The sequence below is a fragment of the Lethenteron reissneri genome, chromosome 24 (assembly GCF_015708825.2).
Source record: "Lethenteron reissneri isolate LAM-NWPU_2019-01 chromosome 24, ASM1570882v1, whole genome shotgun sequence".
NCBI classification, from domain to species: Eukaryota; Metazoa; Chordata; class Hyperoartia; order Petromyzontiformes; family Petromyzontidae; genus Lethenteron; species Lethenteron reissneri.
In genome coordinates, this window is record NC_083802.1 from 20,358,727 (window position 1) to 20,383,940 (window position 25,214).

General features: G+C 56.4%; 1 pseudogene; it reads right to left on the bottom strand.

Moving 5' to 3' along the window:
* Positions 1–9,019, bottom strand: part of LOC133346359 (homer protein homolog 2-like) — a 13,142-nt pseudogene extending 4,123 nt beyond the window's left edge.
* Positions 9,020–25,214: the final 16,195 nt, after the last annotated feature.

Genomic DNA, 25,214 nt, shown 5'->3' on the forward strand with positions numbered 1-25,214 from the left:
CCGCACACATCACACAAATACAAGATCCCCCGTACAGCCTTTAACAGACTGTTGGGGCAAGGGCTGTTAGCGAGCATCTAATTCAACACACTGACAATTCATAATCAACGATTTTTGGGTTTAGATCGCGTTTATTTATAAATGTGTCGTAACCCTCCACCACCCGACACGGCCAATCAGTAAAAAATGTGTCACGTTGACAAAGACAAATAGTTCACTGCTTTAGCCCACCGGTGTGTTGAAGCAACAACATTCACAATTTGAGTACGACGTTTCGCTGGTAATTACAACCAGCATAATCGGGCAATTCGCCAGAATGGTGTACGTCGTACTCAAATTGTGAATGTTGTTGCTTCAACACACCGGTGGGCTAAAGCAGTGAACTATTTGTCTTTGTCAACGTGACACATTTTTTACTGATTGGCCGTGTCGGGTGGTGGAGGGTTACGACACATTTATAAATAAACGCGATCTAAACCCAAAAATCGTTGATTATGAATAACATTGGTCGCGAAAGCCTACGTGTTAACACTGACAATTATACACACAACCACATCCACAATCACAAAGACACAGCCACACACAATTATGCACACGCAACACACAACACACACACCACACACATCACACAAAGACAAAGATCCCCCGTACAGCCTTTAACAGACTGTTGGGGCAAGTGCTGTTAGCGAGCATCTAATTCAACACACTGACAATTATAAACACAACCACATCCACAATCACAAAGACACAGCCACACACAATTATGCACACGCAACACACACCACACACATCACACAAAGACAAAGATCCCCCGTACAGTCTTTAACAGACTGTTGGGGCAAGTGCTGTTAGCGAGCATCTAATTCAACACACTGACAATTATACACACAACCACATCCACAATCACAAAGACACAGCCACACACAATTATGCACACGCAACACACACCACACACATCACACAAAGACAAAGATCCCCCGTACAGCCTTTAACAGACTGTTGGGGCAAGTGCTGTTAGCGAGCACCAACGAAGTCCGCCAAGAAGCACGGGTGGGCGGGTGGCCAACACCACGCCCACCGCAATGACACAATCACACGCAATTACACACACACACAATAACACACGACATGCGCACAATTACACACAAAATTACACACATACTTACATATACACATATATCGACCACACCTTAACACACACAATTACATACACACAAAGACAGGTACAATTACACACATACACACAAAGACACGCACAGTCACACCGAACATGCTACATATTTGCACACACAAAGACAGACACACGCATACATACATACGTACATGCATACGTAATTATGTAAATGTTTATCAAACAGACGCATGCATAGAATTACACACATATATAAACACACTATCACAAATATCCCCCGTATAACCTTAAGAGACTGTTGGGGCAAGTGCTGTTTGCGAGTAGAACCTATGAAGGCCGGCACGGCACACGAGGGGGTGGGCGGGTGGGTGAGTGGCCAGCACCACGCCCGGCCGCCTTTGTATCCCTAGCGGCGATGTCCACAGGTCGTAGCAGACAGTCGTGTTTCAGGCTGAGTCGATATCTACGCATGGACGTAATTACACGCACACACAACACAGTCAAGCACACACGCAGACTACTTACACCCTCGTACAACGTCACACACACACACACGCACGGACACGATGAATGGTGGGAGGGGAGCGTGGGTGCAGAACGTTTCAGTGTGGGTGAGCGGTGGCGCAGTGGTTAGCACGATGCGAGTTCGATTTCCGCTCACTACAAATAACAGCGGCGAATATTTGCACCGGTCATGGGCCTCCCCCTAGGTCGACTCAGCCTTAAATGAGTTACACCAGCACTGGGGAGATAAAGGCGGCAGGGCACGGTGTTGCCCCCCCCCCCACCGGCTCGTGTCCCGTGCTGTCCTTGTTAGTTAGGCGCCCGGTCGCAGCTCTCGCCCCAGTGCTGCATGAAGAGCACACGAGGAGGGGCCTTCGTCTTAGAGCGCTTCACTTTGATTCTCGTGAAGCCTGCTCCGATCGAGGAATATCACTCGCCACTGATATTAGCCGTGACCGGAAATCGAACTCAGGTCTCCGGGTTCGTAGCGCAAGACGCTACGAACCATTCATCGTGCCACCGCTCCCTACTCACACCGCTCACACACACGCGGACACACGCGGACACTGACGCACACACGCACTCCTACACGCATAATTGCATGCCCACACGTTGACAGACAGACTCGCCCACACACACTTTGACATGCACAGTGACAAGACAAAGATCTCTCGGATAGCCTTCACAGATTGTTGGGGCAAGTCCTGTTAGCAAGCACCAATGAAGGCCGGAACGAAATACGAGCGGGTGAGTGGCCTGCGCCAAACTTGGCAGCCTTTGTCTCCCTATTACTGATGTGTACACACCGCGACAGGTACTCATTAGAGGCTGAGTACAAGCACAGAGAGCAGGGCACGCTCACTCCGTTCCGTGGCCCGACGCGGACTCACGCACTCGTGCCATGCCAAGTGATGATTCATCGTCGAGGAGAGCCACGCTCTGCTCTCCAGACTCTCTCTCTCTCTATCACACGGAGGGCCCCGTTTGGGCTGGGGGAGCTGTGAGGTGGTAATTGATAGTGGGGGGGGGGGGGGGGGGGGTCAGGATAACTGATGGTGAAGGCGGACGGGCGAGGTGCGGGGGGGTGCGTGGTAATTGATGATGAAAAGGGAGTCCGTGGCAATTGATAGCGGAGAGTGGAGATGGAGAGTGTGTGTGGTACAGAATTGATGGTGACTTAGGGGTTCATGGTAAATGATGTTGAATAATGGGGGGTGGGGAAGAGGGGGTGCGTGGTAATTGTTTGGAAAATGGGGGGGGGGGGGGTACCACCGGATGCGCCCCCGCTCCCCGTGCTTGTTAACGCGCGGCGTTAACGAGCGGTCACACAGCCCCCATCCGCCCGCCGCCCACCAACCCCTGAGTTCGCACGCGGAGTGCCTACACGGGGGGGGACAGAGGGACACGCGGGGAAGACGACGTTGGGAGAGGAGGAGAGAGTGAGAGAGTGAGAAAGTCGGAAAGTAAGAGCCGCACAACACAACTCTCGCGGGTGGGAGTCGAGACAGCGAGTAGAAGTGAGAATGAGAGGAGAGAGAGACGCGAGGTCTCTGCTGCGCTCAGCGCACAACCGACGATTCGGGCGAGAGGCCTCTGGCAGTAGACCTAAAGACACGCGTGGACACGCAGACACGACGACGCGTCCCCGGCGCGCCCGTCGGGGCGAGTCGCGAGCCGGCACGAGGCCGTCGCGGGCGCGATCTCTCTCAATCAGCGCGAATCTCCAGAAACAAAATAAACACCGCGAGATAAAATCATCCCTTCTGTCAGCGCCGTCGAGAGCTCCCGCGCGTTAATGGGCGTCGCTCGTTCATTAACGACGTCCCCTCCATCAATCACGGGGGCGCGCGAAGCGAGAAGGGGGGGGGGCTAAGGGGGGAGGGGGGGTCGAGAGGAGGAGGAGGGGGCGGGGGGGGGCGGGGGGGGGGGCGATCGGAGGAACTCGCTGCCCCCTAGCCCCCACCCTTGCTCCATCCGCACGGCGCCCATCTCCACCCCCCGCAGGCCTCTGCTAAGTAATGACATTTGGCGGCGCGGCGTGGGGGGCGCGGCGCGGGGAGGGGTGGGTGCGGGGGGCCGCGGCGCGGGACCTGCGCTGGCAGCGGTATTAGCTCATTAGCGGCGGCGCCCTAAGTGGCGGCCGTGACGGGGACGCACGGCCTGCGTGCGGGGGCGCCGGGAGCCGGGAGGCGGGCGGGCGGGTGGGCGGGCGGGTGGAGGTAGAGGCGAGAGGGACGGTAGGAGGAGGAGGGGGGGGACAGACAGGGGGAGGTTAGGCGTGGGAGATGAGATGGGGGCGCGGGAGCGTTATTACCTGTGTGCGCCCCCCCCCCCCGCTACCCCCCTGCCCCCCGCTCTCCGCCGTGGCTCGCCTAGGAATGTAATTTGTTAAGTTGGCGTTTCTGGAGATGGGAGATCGATTTTCCGCGGCGCCACCCTCACCTCGGAGTGAATATAGACGCGGAATTATCGGGCGCGTCGAGTCAAACAGAAATTATCCTTTTAAAATAATCCATCGCCTCGCCACGGCGGCGAGACGGGCCCCATCCTCGGCCGGGGAATGGCGATGCGCGCGTGTGACTCGTTCCGTTTGGCGGGAGACGTGAGGTGGCGGTGGGGGGAGGCCGCGGATGGGAAGGGACGAGGGGGGGGGGTCACGTGGAAATGAAAACACAAACGCGGCAGCAGCTGACGGATACCGCTGCGCTTGATTGTTGTGTTTGAGTGTACAGGTGTGTGTACAGGTATGTGTGTACAGGTGTGTGGGCAGATGTGTGGGCAGGTGTGTGGGCAGGTGTGTGGGCAGGTGTGTGTACAGGTGTGTGTGTACAGGTGTGTGGGCAGCTGTGTGTACAGGTGTGTGGACAGGTGTGTGGACAGGTGTGTGGACAGGTGTGTGTGGACAGGTGTGTGTGGACAGGTGTGTACAGGTGTGTGTGGACAGGTGTGTACAGGTGTGTACAGGTGTGTGGGCAGGTGTGTGGGCAGGTGTGTGTACAGGTGTGTGTGTACAGGTGTATGTGTACAGGTGTGTGGACAGGTGTGTGGACAGGTGTGTGTGGACAGGTGTGTGTAGACAGGTGTGTGTACAGGTGTGTGTACAGGTGTGTGTGCAGGTGTGCGTCGGCAGCTGCGTGTAGAGGTGTGTGTGGGCAGCTGTGTGTATAAGTGTGCGATCAGGTTGGTGTGTATAAGTGTGTGTAGAGGTGCGTGTGTGATAATAAAAATAACAATCACGGTCAATGTTATTATAATCACTGTGCCCATCATTTAGCCGTGGAAGCCTCACGGCCGCCTTTGCGTGGATTCAACTGACTGCGAGCCCAAGTGCACGTGGTGGTGGTGGCGGCGGGGTTAGTGTTGGTGGGGAGCGGTGGTGTAGCGGTTAGCGCGCTGCACTACCAACCCGTCGGCCCGAGTTCGATTCCCGCTCACGGCCCACATCAGTGACGATTACCTGAACCGGTCATGGGCCTCCCCTAGTGGCGGCGCGCGCGCGAGACGCGGGGCGCGTGTCGACTCCATTGAGTAGCTGGGGCGATGTGCAGAAGATCGCCACGAGGGAGACCGCGCGTGGGGCTGGCCACCCACTCCCTCGTGTGCCGTGTCGGCCTTCATAGGTGCTCGTTAACAGCACTTGCCCCAAAAGTCTGCTAAGTAAGGAGATCTTTTGTCTTTGGTGTCGTGTTGAACCAAGGCGCCTGGAGACTCGGCTGTGGGTTTGGCGGCTCCTCGCTGAGTCCGGCGCGCCCCGAGGAGCCCTCGCCCCACTGCCCACGGGGCTGCCGCTGCCGCTGCCGCCGCCGCCGCTGCCGCCGGGCCAACTCGTCCCGCGCGGTTCGTCCCACGCGAACGCGTGAACCTCGGCCACGCGTTGCGGCACCTCGCGTGAACAGCGACTCTGAGCCCCAAGCGCCCTGCGAGAAGGGGGCGTCCTGCCCTGGGATGTTTGGCCAATCGCACGAACGCAAACGCGCTCGGCGACATCACTACATGGTCCGAGAAAGGAAAACGTCTGCGACCGGCGACGTTTCGCGCAATGGCACTGCTTCATGGCAGAGGCGGGCATGGCTGAGCGTCGTGTTGTTGTACTCTACCTCCTCGTGCACCGCTGCAGGGCATGCCAATGCCGGTGACCTCTTCTCCCTTTGCCAGGAGAGCGGAGAAACCCCACCACACGCGCGAGGGGATACCACTCGGAGATCCGCGATGCGCACAGGACCGCAACCTGTTCCTCTCTTTGCCGGCTTACTCGTGGGACGTCGCGCTGGCGACGCCGCGTGCCCGCGCCGATCTCTGCACGATCCGCCAACCCCAACTCCAGCGCGTGCTGGGTTAGAGGAACGCACGCGCCTCGTGTGAGAGCGCGTGCGGAGACACGTGTAAGTGTGTGTGAGAGTGTAGGGGTGTGTGTGTAGGGGTGTGTGTGTGTGTGAGTGTAGGGGTGTGTGTGTGAGAGTGTGTGTGTGAGAGTGTAGTGGTGTGTGTGTGAGAGTGTAGGGGTGTGTGTGTAGGGGTGTGTGTGAGTGTGTAGGGGTGGTGTGTGTGAGTGTGTGTGTGTAGGGGGGTGTGTGTAGGGGTGTGTGTGGGTGTGTGTGAGTGTAGGGGTGTGTGTGAGTGTGTAGGGGTGTGTGTGTGAGTGTGAAGGGGTGTGTGTGTGAGTGTGTGTGTGAGAGTGTAGGGGTGTGTGAGAGTGTAGGGGTGTGTGTGAGTGTGTAGGGGTGTGTGTGAGTGTGTAGGGGTGTGTGAGTGTGTGTGAGTGTGTGCGTTAGAGTGTAGGGGTGTGTGAGAGTGTAGGGGTGTGTGTGTGTGTAGGGGTGCGTGTGAGTGTGTAGGGGTGTGTGTGAGTGTGTAGGGGTGTGTGTGTGTAGGGGTGTGTGTGAGTGTGTAGGGGTGTGTGTGAGTGTGTAGGGGTATGTGTGTGAGTGTGTAGGGGTGTGTGTGTGAGTGTGTAGGGATGTGTATGTGAGTGTGTAGGGGTGCGTGTTAGTGTGTAGGGGTGTGTGTGTAAGAGTATGTGTATGTGGGACTGTGTGTGTGAGTGTAAGGGTATGTGTGTGAGTGTGTAGGGGTATATGTGAGTGTGTAGGGGTGTGTGTGTAAGAGTATGTGTATGTGGGTGTGTGTGTGTGAGTGTAAGGGTATGTGTGTGAGTGTGTAGGGGGGTGTGTGAGCGCGCTGAGCTACAAGTCTGGCGACCGGGGTTCGATTCCCGCTCATTGGAAACACCAGTGACGATTATCTGAACTGGTCCTGGGCCTCCACTAGGTCGACTCAGTCTCAAAATCAGTACATGGTGCGGTGTGTAAACATCACCATGGGGGAGACAAAGGCGGCTGGGCGTGGTGCTGGCCCCCCACCCCCTCGTGTGTTGTGCCGGCCTTCATAGGTGCTCACTAACAGCACTTGCCCCTACAGTATGTTAAGGCTGTACGAGGATTCTTTGTCTTTATGAGGATGTAAAGGGGTGTGGATATGCAATGTGTCTGTTGGTAAGTATGTTGGTTTGTGCAGGTGCGCTTGTATGTATGTTCGTGTGTGAGTGTGTGTGATTTTGTGTGTATGTATGTTCGTGTGTGAGTGTGTAATTTTGTGTGTATGTGAGTGTATGACTTTGTATGTATGAACGTGTGTGAGTGTGTGACTCTGTGTGTATGTTCGTGTGTGAGTGTGTGATTTTGTGTGTATGTATGTTCGTGTGTGAGTGTGTGATTTTGTGTGTATGTGAGTGTGTGAGTGTGTGATTTTGTGTGTATGTTCGTGTGTGAGTGTGTGATTTTGTGTGTATGTATGAACGTGTGTGAGTGTGTGTGTCTGTGTGTATCAGTCCGATGAGTGACAACGACGTTGTTGTGATGTCACGACTGCGCGTGTTTCTCAGATGCGCGGACTGCTCGATGGCCCAAGGTCGAGCAGGCAAGGCCCTTGTCCTTTGACCTCCGCCGGTCATTTGCTCCAGCGAGATCGCATTGCCAATGGACTCTCATTGTCACTCACGAGTGCAGCCTTCAACAAAGTCAAACATCCCCCGTATCATCCTAAAACACTTTTGGGGTAAGTGCTGTTAGCGAGCACCTATGAAGGCCGGAATGGCACACGAAGGGGTGGGTGGCCAAAATCACGCCTGGCCGCCTTTGTCTCCCCAGCGGCGATGTTTACAGCACCACACCGGGTACTCATATCAGGCTGAGTCGACCTAAGGGAGGAGGCCCATGACCGATTAAGAGAATCGTCACTGGTGTTGGCCGTGAGCGGGAATACAACTCGGGTCGCCGGGTTTGTAGCGTAGCGCGCTAACCACGACACTACCGCTCCCGACACACACACAACAACCGCCATTCGCCACTAAGTGGCGGTGACGTCACCACGATGCTTGTGCCAGGCCAAGTGCACCTTGAGGCCACGTGAAGTGTCAAACGCCCACACACACTCACACACACACTCACTCACACTCACCCTCACTCACACACTCACACACACTCTCTCTCACACACACACACTCACTCCCACTCACACACTCACCCTCACTCACACACGCACACACACTCTCTCGCACACACACGCTCACACACACACTCTCGCACACACACACTCACCATCACTCACACATTCTCTCTCTCACATACACACACTCACACACTCTCTCTCTCTCTCACACACACTCCCTCGCACACACACTCACCCTCACTCACACACACCCTCGCACACACACACTCACCCTCACTCACACACACTCTCTCTCGCACACACACACTCACCATCACTCACACACTCTCTCTCGCACATACACACACTCACACACTCTCTCTCTCACACACTCACACACACTCTCTCTTGCACACACACTCACCAACACTCACACACACTCTCTCTCGCACACACACACTCACACACCGTCTCTCTCGCACACACACACTCACACAAAGATCCCCCGTATAGCCTGAACAGACTGTAGGGGCAAGTGCTGTTAGCGAGCACCTATGAAGGCCGGCCACACACACTCTCGCACACACACACACTCACCCTCACTCACACACACCCTCGCACACACACACTCACCCTCACTCACACACATTCTCTCTCGCACACACACACTCACCCTCACTCACACACGCATTCTCACTCAGGCAGGGATTGTGTGCGGCGCCACCTGTGATTCTGAGGAGGACACTTTACTGCGGTTTATGCGCAACCATCGCCCATCGCTCTCATCATCTGTCTCTCTCCTGTCAACCCCAGGACTCTCTCGTTATCCCATCACCCATCTTGTCCCCATCAGCACCATCATCTCAATTTCCCCTCTCTTTACCACCCACCCCAACCCCACCTCCCGCATACACCTCCAGCGCTCACCCTCTCCATCACCATCCCCATCATCCCCATCGCCCCCTCACGACACTCCCCCATCTCCTGTTTCCTCCCCATTCCCCTCAACTCACCCATCACCCCCACGACTTCCTCACTCTCATCACGCCCAACGCTCCCATCACCCCATCACCCATCACCCCGTCTATACCCATTCGACCCAATTACCCCCATCACCTCCGTCTAACGCATCAATCCCATCAACCCTCACGCCACGTTAACCCAATCACCCCCGTCTAACCCATTACTCCCATCACTCCCATCAGCATGCCCGTCTAACCCATCACCCCCATCACTCCCATCACCCCCCCACCCCCGGCTAACCCATTACTCCATCACCCACATCAACCCCCTCACTCCCTCATCCCTCACCCCCCGTCTAACCCATCATCCACCATCCCTCCCATCACCACCGTCTAACCCATTACTCCCTCACCCCCATACACCCCCATCACTACTCCCATCACCCCCCCGTCTAACCGCACCCATCACCCCCATCACCCCCATCACTCCCATCACCCCCGTCTAACCCATCACCACCATCACCCCCCATCACCCCGATCATCCCCGTCTAACCCATCACCCCCATCACTCCCATCACCCCCATCACCCCCGTCTAACCCATCACCCCCATCACCCCCATCACCCCCGTCTAACCCATCACCACCATCACCCCCATCACCCCGATCATCCCCGTCTAACCCATCACCCCCATCACTCACCAACCATCACCCCCATCACTCCCATCACCCCAGTCTAACCCATCACTCCCATCACTCCCATCACCCCCATCACTCCCATCACCCCCGTCTAACCAATTGCCACCATCACCCCCATATCCCCCATCACTCCCATCACTCCCATCACCTCCGTCTAACCCATCACCCCCATCACTCCCATCACCCCCATCACTCCCATCACCCCCGTCTAACCCATCACTCCCATCACCCCCATCACTCCCATCACCCCCATCACTCCCATCACCCCCGTCTAACCAATTGCCACCATCACCCCCATAACCCCCATCACTCCCATCACTCCCATCACCTCCGTCTAACCCATCACCCCCATCACTCCCATCACCCCCATCACCCCCGTCTAACCCATCACTCCCATCACCCCCATCACTCCCATCACCCCCATCACTCCCATCACCTCCGTCTAACCCATCGCTCCCATCACCCCCATCACCCCCATCACCCGTCTAACCCATCACCCCCGTCTAACCCATTACTCCCATCACTCCCATCACGCCCGTCTAACCCATCACCCCCATCACTCCCATCACCCCCGTCTAACCAATTGCCACCATCACCCCATAACCCCCATCACTCCCATCACTCCCATCACCTCCGTCTAACCCATCACCCCCATCACTCCCATCACCCCCATCACTCCCATCACCCCCGTCTAACCCATCACTCCCATCACCCCCATCACTCCCATCACCCCCATCACTCCCATCACCTCCGTCTAACCCATCGCTCCCATCACCCCCATCACCCCCATCACCCCGTCTAACCCATCACCCCCGTCTAACCCATTACTCCCATCACTCCCATCACGCCCGTCTAACCCATCACCCCCATCACTCCCATCACCCCCATCACCCCCGTCTAACCCATTACTCCCATCACCCCCATCACCCCCATCACTCCCATCACTCCCATCACCCCCATCACCCCCGTCTAACCCATCACCACCATCACTCCCATCACCCCATCACCCCCGTCTAACCCATTACTCCCATCACCCCCATCACCCCCATCACTCCCATCACCCCCGTCTAACCCATCACCACCATCACCCCCATCACCCCGATCATCCCCGTCTAACCCATCACCCCCATCACTCCCATCACCCCCATCACCCCCGTCTAACCCATTACTCCCATCACCCCCATCACCCCCATCACCCCCGTCTAACCCATCACCACCATCACCCCCATCACCCCGATCATCCCCGTCTAACCCATCACCCCCATCACTCCAATCACCCCCGTCTAACCCATCACTCCCATCACTCCCATCACCCCTGTCTACCAATTGCCACCATCACCCCCATATCCCCCATCACTCCCATCACTCCCATCACCTCCGTCTAACCCATCACCCCCATCACTCCCATCACCCCCATCACTCCCATCACCCTCGTCTAACCCATCACTCCCATCACCCCCATCACTCCCATCACCCCATCACTCCCATCACCACCCGTCTAACCAATTGCCACCATCACCCCCATAACCCCCATCACTCCCATCACTCCCATCACCTCCGTCTAACCCATCACCCCATCACTCCCATCACCCCCATCACTCCCATCACCCCGTCTAACCCATCACTCCCATCACCACCATCACTCCCATCACCACCATCACTCCCATCACCTCCGTCTAACCCATCGCTCCCATCACCCCCATCACCCAGTCTAACCCATTTCCTCCCCATCACTCCCATCACCCCATCTAACCCATTGCTCCCATCAACCCCCATCACCCCCGTCCTAACCCATTTCTCCCATCACCCCCATCACCCCCATCATCCCATCTAACCCATCGCTCCCATCACCCCCATCACCCCTATCACCCTGTCTAACTCATTCCTCCCATCACCCCCATCGCTCCCATCACCCCGTCTAACCCATTTCTCCCATCACCCCTATCACCCCATCTAACCCATCGCTCCCATCACCCCCATCACCCCCATCACCCCCCATCACCCCGTCTAACCCATTTCTCCCATAACCCCCATCACCCCCATCACCCCATCTAACCCATCGTTCCCATCACCCCCATCACCCCGTCTAACCCATTGCTCCCATCACCCCCATCGCTCCCATTACTCCGTCTAACCCATTGCTCCCATCACCCCCATCACCCCCGTCTAACCCATCACTCCCATCACCCCCATCACCCCCATCACCCCCATCACCCCCGTCTAACCCATCGCTCCCATCACCCCCATCACCCCCATCACCCCGTCTAACCCATTCCTCCCATCACCCCCATCACTCCCATCACCCCGTCTGACCCGACCACGCCCCCCCCGTGTCGATGGCGGTGGTGGTGGCGCTGCGATGTAGGTGTTCATTATTCTCTTCACGGCGCATTAGGGTTAAACTTCATTACACAAATTAGATTGGGAAGTAATTAAAATGGTTGATTAAGGAAAGCTTACGCGCTAATACTCGCCAGATGCCTGGCGAGATCGTGCCGTGCGCCACGCCTCGTGTACGCGTGTTCACGCGTGTTCACGCGTGTTCACGCGTACACGAGGCGTGCGTGTTCACAGTTATATGCGTCAGTTCACACGTGTACTTGTGTTCACTCGTGTGTGTTCACTCGTGTGCTTGTATTCACTCGTGTGTGTTCACTCGTGTGCTTGTGTTCACGCGTGTGTGTTCACAGGTGTGCTTGTGTTCACGCGTGTGTGTTCACAGGTGTGTGTTCACTCGTGTGTGTTCACTCGTGTGCTTGTGTTCACAGGTGTGTGTTCACACGTGTGTGTTCACTCGTGTGCTTGTGTTCACGCGTGTGTGTTCACTCGTGTGCATGTGTTCACGCGTGTGTGTTCACAGGTGTGTGTTCACACGTGTGTGTTCACTCGTGCGCTTGTATTCACGCGGGTGTGTTCACAGGTGTGCTTGTGTTCACGCGTGTGTGTTCACGCGTGGGTGTTTACATGTGTGCTTGTGATCACGCGTGTATGTTCACACGTCTGTGTTCACGCGCACAACGAACCTGGTGACCTGAGTACGATGTGGGCCTCACCTAGGTCGACTCAGCCTCAAATGAGTACCTGGTGCGGTGTGTAAACATCGCCACTGGGGTAACAAAAGTGACCGGGCGTGGTGCTGGCCACCCACCCCCTCGTGCGCCGTGCCGGCCTTCATAGGTGCTCGCTAACAGCACTTGCCCCTACAGTCTGTTATGGCTATACAGGGGACCTTTGTTTGTGTGCACGTGAACACATGTTTGTGTTCACGTGTCTTTGTTCACGTTTTCAGATTGTGTACGTGCAGCAGAGATGAACTGCATTAGAATACGCGTGTACACTTACCAAGTCCGTCCACACACACGTATGCACTTACGTACACAAATAGACAAATACCCCACATCGCCTTCATATACTCTTGGGGAAAGTGTTGTGTTGATTCCACACACACACACAAGCACACACGTGTACACACACGTGTGCACTACACACACACACGTGTACACACACGTGTACACACGTACACACACGTGTACACACACACGTGTACACACACGTGTGTACACACACGTGTGCACTACACACACACGTACACACACGTATACACTACACACACGTGTACACACACGTATACACTACACACACACGTGTACACACACGTGTGTACTACACACACACGTGTGTACTACACACACGTGTACACACACACGTGTACACACCTGTTCAATCGTCCACTCAAACGAGCCTGCGCCGGTAAATCATCGAGGTGGCGCTGTGAGCCAATGCTGGAAATTTCACATTCCCATGACGAACCCCAGTCTGTCACTACTTCCCACTGTAACCCATTCTGCTGTTGAGCCCAAACGTCACGTGCCTCCTTGAGAGAAGGAGGAGGGGGCGTGGGGGGGGGGCGTGGGGGGGGGGCATCACGTGGGGGGGGCATCACGTGGCTGCACCTCGCTCACCTGAAGCTCTCGGCATGGCCCCCCCTCTCAGCCCCCCTCGAACCCCCCCCACCCCGCCCCCTCACACTCGCCACTGCCACCAGCCGAGGTGACGGCGTCACTCTAGGGGATGAGTCCCAAGTGACGTCACTCTAGGGGGTCAGTCCCAAGTGACGTCACTCTAGGGGGTGAGTCCAAAGTGACGCGTTACTTTATGGGGTGAGTCCCAAGTGACGCGTCACTTTATGGGGTGAGTCCCAAGTTACACGTTACTTTATGGGGTGAGTCCTAAGTGACGCGTCACTCTATGGGGTGAGTCCCAAGTGACGCGTCACTCTATGGGGTGAGTCCCAAGTGACGCGTCACTCTATGGGGTGAGTCACAAGTGACGCGTCACTCTATGGGGTGAGTCCCAAGTGACGCGTCACTTTATGGGATGAGTCCCAAGTGACGCGTTACTTTATGGGGTGAGTCCCAAGTGACGCGTTACTTTATGGGATGAGTCCCAAGTGACGCGTCACTCTAGAGGGTGAGTCCCAAGTGACGCGTCACTCTAGAGGGTGAGTCCCAAGTGACGCATCACTCTAGAGGGTGAGTCCCAAGTGACGCGTCACTCTAGAGGGTGAGTCCCAAGTGACGCGTTACTTTATGGGGTGAGTCCCAAGTGACGCGTCACTCTAGAGGGTGAGTCCCAAGTGACGCGTCACTCTAGAGGGTGAGTCCCAAGTGACGCGTCACTCTAGAGGGTGAGTCCCAAGTGACGCGTCACTCTGGGGGTGAGTCCCAAGTGACGTCACTCTATGGGGTGAGTCCCAGGTGAATGTGGATCAGCGGTGTCAAATGGTGAGCGGAGCAGCATTGATGGTGGTGAGGACACGGCGAGCAGCAGCAGCAGCGATGGTGGTGGTGGTGGTGCAGCAGCAGCAGCAGCGATGGTGGTGGTGGTGCAGCAGCAGCAGCAGCGATGGTGGTGGTGCAGCAGCAGCAGCGGAAATGGTGGTGGTGCAGCAGCAGCAGCGGCGGTGGTGGTGGTGCAGCAGCAGCGGCGGTGGTGGTGCAGCAGCAGCAGCGGCGGTGGTGGTGCAGCAGCAGCAGCAGTGGTGGTGGTGGTGGTGAGGGGTGCAGCGGCAGCGGTGGTGGTGCAGCAGCAGCAGGAGGAGCGGGGCGCGTGATTGGTGCGGCCGCGGCTCCATCCCTCACGCGGCGCGGCGCTGACAGCTCATCCCGCCTCTGCCCTCGCGCAACGCAAACAGCGGAGACGGCGGAGACGCGGAGACGGCGGCGGCGGCGGGGAGAGAGCGACACAGCCCCCCCGCGCTGGGCGAGGCGCCGTGATGTCGGTGATGGCGCCGCGTGATGTGTTTAAGCGCGGCCTCCGCGAGCCGCAATTCCATGATAACTTAATAGGAAGAGCAAAGAGGCGGAACGGCCATTTGTCACGTGCGACGCTTCTGCCCCATCTCCATATTTATTATGGATTCGCGGGGGGCTGTGGGGTTGGGGGGGGGGGGTGGTGGGGGGCTGGCGGGGGAGAGGGTGAGAGGGCGAGGGGTGGGGGGTGATCGGACTCGGGCAGACTTCAGACGTCAAACCACAGCAATCTCCTCGCGCTCGTGCCCTGGTGCTGCTGCCGGTGCTGGTAGTAGTGATGGCGCTGGGTATAGTGGTGGCGATGGTAGTGAGGATAGTGGTGGTGGGGATAGTGGTGGTGGTGGTGCTGGGGATAGTGGTGGTGGGGATAGTGGTGGTGGTGCTAGGGATAGTGGTGGTGGTGCTGGGTATAGTGGTGGCGATGGTAGTGAGGATAGTGGTGGTGGGGATAGTGGTGGTGGTGGTGCTGGGGATAGTGGTGGTGGTGGTGGGGATAGTGGTGGTGGTGGGGATAGTGGTGCTGGTGGTGGTACTAGGGATAATGGTGGTGGTGGTGCTGGGGATAGTGGTGGCGATGGTAGTGAGGGTAGTGGTGCTGGTGCTGGGGATAGTGGTGCTGGTGGTGGTACTAGGGATAATGGTGGTGGTGGTAGTGAGGATAGTGGTGGTGGTGCTGGGGATAGTGGTGCTGGTGGTGGTACTAGGGATAATGGTGGTGGTGGTGCTGGGGATAGTGGTGGCGATGGTAGTGAGGGTAGTGGTGCTGGTGCTGGGGATAGTGGTGCTGGTGGTGGTACTAGGGATAGTGGTGGTGGTGGTGGTAGTGAGGATAGTGGTGGTGGTGCTGGGGATAGTGGTGCTGGTGGTGGTACTAGGGATAATGGTGGTGGTGCTGACGGTGCTGGTAGTAGTGATGGCATTGGGTATAGTGGTGGCGATGGTAGTGAGGATAGTGGTGGTGGTGCTGGGGATAGTGGTGCTGGTGGTGGTACTAGGGATAGTGGTGGTGGTGGTGGTAGTGAGGATAGTGGTGGTGGTGCTGGGGATAGTGGTGCTGGTGGTGGTACTAGGGATAATGGTGGTGGTGCTGACGGTGCTGGTAGTAGTGATGGCATTGGGTATAGTGGTGGCGATGGTAGTGAGGATAGTGGTGGTGGTGCTGGGGATAGTGGTGGTGGTGGTGGTGGGGATAGTGGTGGGGAGCGGTGGTGTAGTGGTCAGCGCGCTGCGCTGCGAACCCAGCGGCCCGAGTTCGATTCCCGCTCATGGCCAACACCAGTGACGATTATATGAACTGGTGCTGGCGCACCCCTAGGTCCACTCAGCCTGAAATTAGCGCCTAGTGCGGTGTGTAAACGTCGCCACTGGGGAGACAAAGGCGGCCGGGCGTAGTCCTGCCCACCCACCCCCTTCGTGCGCCGTGCCGGCCTTCATAGGAGGTGCCCACTACCAACACTCGCTCCAATAGTCTGTTAAGGCTATACGGGGGGTGTTTGTATTTGTCTTTGTGGTGGTGGTGCTGGTGGTGCTGTTGGTGCTGGTGGTGCTGGTGGTGCTGTTGGTGCTGGTGATGGTGCTGGTGGTGCTGGTGGTGCTGGTGGTGATGGTGGTGCTGGTGGTGCTGGTGGTGATGGTGCTGGTGGTGCTGGTGGTGGTGGTGCTGGTGGTGCTGGTGGTGCTGGTGATGGTGCTGGTGGTGGTGCTGGTGCTGTGGTGCTGGTGGTGCTGGTGGTGGTGCTGGTGGTGGTGGTGCTGGTGGTGCTGGTGGTGGTGGTGCTGGTGGTGCTGGTGATGGTACTGGTGGTGCTGGTGGTGCTCGTGGTGGTGCTGGTGGTGGTGCTTATGGTGCTGGTGGTGCTGGTGGTGCTGGTGGTGCTGGTGATGGTACTGGTGATGGTACTGGTGGTGCTGGTGGTGATGGTGCTGGTGATGGTACTGGTGGTGCTGGTCGTGCTGGTGATGGTACTGGTGATGGTACTGCTGGTGATGGTACTGGTGATGGTACTGGTGCTGTTGGTGGTGATGGTGCTGGTGATGGTACTGGTGGTGCTGGTCGTGCTGGTGATGGTACTGGTGATGGTACTGCTGGTGATGGTACTGGTGATGGTACTGGTGATGGTACTGCTGGTGATGGTACTGGTGATGGTACTGCTGGTGATGGTACTGGTGGTACTGGTGGTGCTGGTGGTTGTAGGCACAAGTGCATGGAAGCACCTGGCTGAGCACGCGGCCTCTACACGTGGACCCCTGAACTGACGGTCGAATGAATCGCTGAGCGAGTGAATACCGCGCAGTCGACCCACCCGATGATGTGAACACATCAACAACTCGTCAACACCTGTGAACACCTGCGTTAGTGAACTTGTTAAAACCACACACCTGAGCACATGAACACCTGGAAACACAGACGCTCAATTTCCCAAATACCTTCAGGCGCGGCGCTCGCTACGCCCTCCAGAAACACACAGCACTCAACAACACTCACACACTCACACACAAGCGTAACTTTGCTCAAGTACAATGAGGCAAGTGGTAACAATGGGAATCCTCGAGCAGTCGGTGACGCTGGGGCGGGCTTGTCATCATCCAGTACACCCCGGCGCGGGGCTTGGGCGCACACGACGCACGCGCACGCGCGTGTACACACAGAGAGAGAGAGATGACGCACGCGCACGCGCGTGTACGCACAGGGGGAGAGAGATGACGCGCGTGTACGCACAGGGGGAGAGAGATGACGCGCGTGTACGCGACGTGGCGGTCGCGCTGAGACCGGTCGCGATACGTGGTGGCGAGCGCTGTCAGAGCGCACTGAACATCGCACTGAACATCGCACTGAACATCGCACGGACGACAACGACAACGATCCGCCGTGTGTAACCTTTAACAGACTGTTGGGGCAAGTGCTGTTGGTGAGTAGCACCTATGAAGAACGGCTCGGTACACGAGTGGGTGGGTGGCCAGCCCCACGTCCGACCGCCTTTGTATCCCTAGTGCTCATGTTTAGACATCGCACCAGGTACTGTACTCGTTTAGGGCTGAGTCGAGCTAGGGGAGGCCCGGAACCGGTTGAAATAATTGTCATTGGTGTTGGCCGTGAGCGGGGATTGAACTCTGGTGGCCGCATTCGTAGCGCATTACACACGCACACACAAACACACACACGAAAACACACGCACACACACACACACACGCACACACACGAATACACACACGCACACACACACACGAATACACACGCACACACACACCCACACAAATACACACGCACACACGAATACACACACGCACACACACACACGAATACACACACACACACACCCACACGAATACACACGCACACACACACCCACACGAATACACACGCACACACACGAATACACACACGCACACACACACGAATACACACGAATACACACACGCACACTCTCACACACGAATACACACGCACACACGAATACACACGCACACACACACCCACACGAATACACACGCACACACACACACGAATACACACACGCACACTGTCACACACGAATACACACGCACACACGAATACACACGCACACCCACGAACCCACACGAATACACACACACACGAATACACACGCACACACACACGAATACACACGCATACACCCACACGAATACACACGAATACACACACGCACACACGAATACACACGCCTACACCCACACGAATACACACGCACACACACACGAATACACACGCCCACACACACACGAATACACACGCGCGCACACACACACACGCACACACACACGAATACACACACGCGCACACGCACACACGCGCGCACACACACCCGAATACACACACACACGAATACACACACGCACACACGCGCACACACACACGCGCACACACACACGCGCACACACACACCCGAATACACACACGGCACACACACACACACGAATAAACACGCGCACACAAACACCCAAACGAATACACACGCACACACACACACACGAATACACCCGAATACACACGCACACACAAACACACGAATACACACGGACACACAAACACTCACACGAATACACACGCGCCCACACACACACATGAATACACACGCGCGCACACACATACACACGCACACATGCAAAAAGACAAAGACCCCCCGTTTAGCCTGAACAGACGACTGAGGCAAGTGCAGTTAGCGAGTACCTATGAAGTCCGGAACGGTACCTGAGGGAGTAGGTGCCCGGCACCACGCCCGGCCGCATTTGTCTCCCCAGTGGCGATGTTTTTACGCACAAAATCAAGCACTAATTTGAGGCTAAGTCGATCTAGGGGAGGCCCAGGACTGGTTCAGATAAGCGGCACTAGTGTTGGCCGTGAGTGGGAATCGAACTCGGGTGGCGGGGTTCGTAGCGCAGCGCGCTGACCGCTACACTACCGCCCCCTATGCGAAAACAAAGAGCCTTAGCAGACTGTTGGGGCGAGTGCTGTTGCTGAGGAGCATCGACGAAGGCCGGCACGGCGCACCGCAGAGGCCCACGCGTGCCGAACCCCGCGGCGCACGCGGAGCGGGCCGAGGTCGCACGCACAGCGAACACCACCACCACCAGCCACGAGCACCAGCCACGCACAACGACCACCACCACCACCAGCCACGAGCACCAGCCACGAGCACCAGCCACGCACAACGACCACCACCACCACCAGCCACGAGCACCAGCCACGAGCACCAGCCACGCACAACGACCACCACCACCACCAGCCACGAGCACCAGCCACGAGCACCAGCCACGCACAGCGACCACCACCAGCCACGAGCACCAGCCACGAGCACCAGCCACGCACAGCGACCACCACCAGCCACGAGCACCAGCCACGCACAACGACCACCACCACCACCAGCCACGAGCACCAGCCACGAGCACCAGCCACGCACAGCGACCACCACCAGCCACGAGCACCAGCCACGAGCAGCAGCGGCGGCGGCGGTCTCCGTGTCGCTCTGCTTCGCCAATACGACGCTGCGGTGCGCGTTGTGGCTGTTATCGTTGTGGTTGTTACAGTCGTGGTTGTTATAGTGGTGGTATTAGTCGTGGTTGTATTAGTTGTGGTTATAGCTGTAGTATTAGTCGTGATAGGGTTGTGGTTATTAGAAGGTGTTTTACCACAATAATAGTAATAATAACAAAGACAACGCATAGCCATGTGCACATCCACTGCTGAATGCAGTGTCGATGATCGTGGGGCTGTGTAACCACACTTAACACTTTACACCTACACGTGGCTTTAGCGAAAGAACCAACGAGTATGTGTAACCATACTTCACCACGGTGGTCGAGTGGGATTCGTGAAGGTGGGGAGGAGGAGGAGGAGGTGGTGGGGGCGGTGGGGGGTGGACCGCTTCAGTCGCCACGGTTCCCCCATCGCCTGCCAACACTGTCACCGTTAGCTGGGGGTGACGTTCCTCATCCCTTAGCGGGTAACCCCGGGTAACATCGGGTTATCTATGGTAACCTCAGACAATCTCCGGTAACCCTCGAGTAGCATCGAGTAACCATCGGGTAACATCGGGTAATGTGGGGTAACCCTGGGTAACATTGGTCACCTCATATAACCTCGAGCAACCTCGTAAAGTTGAGAGTGCGTTTGGTAACGTTTGGTACTTCCTGCAACGTAGGGTAACCTCGAGTAACCTCGGGCACCGAGAGGTAACGTCCGGTGACGTCGGGCACCGGCGCGACCCGCCCGTGACGGACCGCGCGAGCCGTCGTCGCCTGCAGCAGCAGCCGCAGAGGAGGAGGACGAGGAGCGGCAGCAGCGGCGGCGGCAGCAGCGGCGGCGGCAGCAGTGCGGCCACTGCAGGCTGAGTGATGCCACTCACTCAGCCTGCACTCATCGCCAGCACTGCGCCTCCCTCGTGATCCATCTACCGCGCGCGTCAGTCTGTGCAGTCTGTACTGTTGTGGGGAGCGGTGCCGCAGTGGTGAGCGCGCTGCGCTACAAACCCGGCGACCCGAGTTCGATTCTCGCTCACGGCCAACACCAGTGACAATTATCTGAACCGGTTTAAGGACTCCCCTAGGTCCACTCAGCCTAAAATTAGTACCATGTGCGGTGTGTTAACATCGCCACGAGGAGGACAAAGGCGGTCGGGCGTGGTGCTGGTCACCCAAACACTTCCTCGTGTGGCTTGCCGGCTTTCGAAGGTGCTACTCGCTAACAGCACTTGCCCCAACAGTCTGTTCAAGGCTAAAGGGCGAATCTTTGTCTTAAGTATACAATTGGGCGAAATTATAACGAAACCAATGTTAACTATCTATCCTCCTATAATAATGATGGCAATGCGCACGTGACATGGCGATGGTAGATCTGTGATGTCACGACGGTATCACGATGGTAAACACATTACGTGTCTCTACACGGCATGAGAGTAGCCGTGTGTGTCGATACTCTGTATCTTTGTATCATCTGTGCAGAGTATTAACATCGTGTGTGCATATATACCATTGTTATTTTGTAACTAATATACCGGATATGCACGATTGTGTAGACACACGTATTATATATATTAAATATTGTGTCTGTATAATGCACAGTACATAATTAGTGTTGTGCGTCTGTAATGTACCATGTATAATTAGTATTTAATGTCTACAATGCACTCTACATGACGATGATTGTGTGTCTATAGTTTGGCTCCATCTCGCCTCCTCTCGGCCTCCACATCTAGGACTTAGTGTTTTAAACATGTTTATAAGAATGTATAAAATATAGGACAATATATAGGATTACTATTTGCATATGCATAAACGTTAATTCTAGTGGTAGTGGCAGTGCCTTACGCCGATATCCCCTACTCTACGCAAAGCCTAGCAGCAGTGAAGCGCTGTGTATATGTCTGTACACACGAATAAAGAATGCTGATGCGTGTGCATACCAAACACAAATGTTGTGTATGTGCACACTCCGTGTTGGCGTGATGCACACCTTGCATGTGTGTGTGGGTGTCGACGAGACGCAGCGTGCGTGTGTACTGCACATTGGTGATGACGCGTGTAAACGCGGCTGCAACTACACACATAAATACTCTTACACAGAGCAACACATAACTACACATTACACACAAAGGCATAAACATACCATGCCGCCGATACACACACACACAGGAGCATCTCGCACGCACTCACAAACATAAACAGACACGCGAGCCCGCGGCGCGTAAATACACATGACACACACACACATAACCGCGAAGCACACACACACATAAATACACATTACGCGGACAGCCAGCACACACACACACGCTTATGCCGACACACAGACGCATATATATCGAACAAAGACAAAGGTCCCCGTATAGCCTTTAACAGACAGTTGGGCCGACACGGCAAATGGGCTCAGCAGGCTGCCAGCACGACGCCCGGCCGCCTTTGTCTTCCCAATGCTGATGTTCACATTCCGCGACCAGATACTCGTTTAAGACTGAGTCGGACTTGGGGAGGGGTTCTGGACCGGTGCAGATATCCGCCACCGATGTTGGCTGTAAGACGGGAATCGAACTCGGGTCCGGCCCGGGTTAGGAGCGCAATGCGCTAACCACCGCTGTCCACACGCACAGAGACAAACACACCTCGGACACCCTGAACAGATTGTTGGGACACATACTTTTAGCGAGCGCCTATTAAGGCCATATGCACACACACGTTATAGATATATACACATGCATGCACATAAATCCACACACTACACACACACACACCACGTATTCATACACACGGACGCGCATACGCCCTGCGCCCTAACACGCTGTGCATACACCAACACGTGTACACAAAACACCCATCTCGCCCTGTAGCCCACACACACAGGCGCGCACCAATAGATCACTCATTGTGCAAGATCACTCGAGCGCGTGACAGCGACAGCAGAGTCTGTGCAGACACACGCACACCACCCGCGTACACGCGGGACACATCGACACTGCACGCATCACACGTATACACAACATATATACACAACATACATACACACACACATACACACACACGTACGTGTACAACACCGCGCACGTGCACATATGCACGAATCTGCAGTGTGTGGGATGATAACGATGAGCGTAAGTTCTAGGAATGAGAGAGGTGACATTTTGCACAAATGCAGTCGAGTGTTTTGAGTACAGTACAAGAAAATTATTGATTCACACGCTCATCATCATCGTCGGTGAACCGAGTAATTTGCCGCTGGCGGAGTGTGACGATAATGCCGACGGAAAGCTGCAAGCGAGCGAGACCCCCCCCCCCCTCCCCGTGTCGGCACCCGGGCCCCCTCTCTCACTCTCAGCCTCCACTGCACTGCGTCATGCTGCTGCTGCACTATCCACGTTGAATATCGCGTGCAGATACAACGCGGCGCCGTCTCGCCGCAATTCGCGGGGCAAGTGCCGCAGGCGGCGCCGACGTGGGCCGCTCGGCCACGCGGAGCGGCAGCGGCGATATCTAATAACCGCGGCGAGTTCTAATCTGAGGCTGAGGTTACTACGAACGGTGCGAAATAAGTTCAACATACCTACGTGCACCGTATATTTATACACACACATACATGTATATGCTAATACATACACACGTAGACATGTGTGTACACACACACGTGTACATACATATATACATATGTACATGCACGAGTGAGTCGAGGCCTGGAGCGCGGGTCAGGTGCGCGCGGGGTCGATGATGTTGACGATGTTGACGATGATGATGTTGGTGCTGATGGTAATAATGGTGGTGGTGATGGTCGTGTTGGTGCTGATGGTGATGATGGTGATAATGGTGGTGGTGATTTAATTTTTTACCTACGTGACTTTACCGAAAAAACCCAAGAATATGAATCATTGCAGTCACGAAAGCTTCAAATCTAGAAAGGTGATGGTAGTGTTGGTGCTGATGATGGTGGTGATGGTGGTGTTGATAGTAGTGTTGGTGCTGATGGTGATGATGGTGGTGATGGTGGTGGTGGTGATGGTCGTTTTGGTGATGATGGTGATGATGCGTGCGCGCGCGCGTGTGAGTAAATCGGCCACTCAATCATACACGCACATTCACACAAATACAATGCTAAAGACCACCCATATAGTCTTTAACAGACTTCGGGCAAGTAATGTTAGCGAGCACCTATTTAGACCGGAGTGGAGTGGCCAGTACTGCGCTCTGGGGGACACTCACTCCCACTCACTCACACTCACTCACTCCCACTCACTCACACTCACTCACTGTCGCACTCACTCACGCTCACACCCGCATTCACTCACTCACTCTCACACTCATTCACACTCACTCACTCTCACACTCACGCTCCCTCACTCACGCATGCACTCGCTCACTCACACTCACTAACTCTCACACTCACCCACTCTCACACTCACCCACTCTCACACTCACCCACTCTCACATTCACTCACTCGCACTCACGCAGACCCCTCCCGTGTCGCCTCGACTCGCCAAGCGCGCGTCTCCGTGGCTCCACGAGGCCGCGCGCCGCTCCCGGGACGGGATGGGGAGGAACGGGAATCAAAGAAAAGAAAACAAAGAGGGGGGCACAGGGAGGGGGGGGGGCGTGCGGTGCTGGAAAGGGTCTCTTCACAGCAGCACCCTACCTCTGGGGAGGCGCAGGGAGTCGAGGCGGGTGCTGAGCGCGGGGAGTGACGCGAGGCGGAGACCCCAGGACGTGGACCCGCGACGGAGCCCGGAGACACGCGGGGAGACGCGGGCGATGCGATGGGAGCAGCAGCAGCAGCGGCAGCGGCAACAGAGAAGAGGAGCAGGGAGAGGAGCAGGGAGAGGAGCGGGGAGAGGAGGAACGGAGATAATCGGGGGGTACATGAGCGAGGAGAGGAGACGCGAGGAGAGCCGCCGCGCTCCCGTGCGGCTCTGTCCCCGCTGGTGCCCTCGCGGCTGATGAATCCAATGAGAGGCGAATCCACGCAGCTTCGCAACGCCGCCTCCACCTTCCCGAGCCGTGGGGAGGAGCGCGACTACGCCACCGGCAGCGGCCATCGCTCAAAATTCACCTCAAACACGGGGGGGAACTTTCATCCGCCGGGCTCGCGTCTGGTTTTGTGAGATTTGGGGGGGCCGGTGGGGGTTTCGAGGGGGGGGGGAGTGGTTGATGTTGTTGAGGAAACTGAGCAGAGGGAGAGCGCAGCG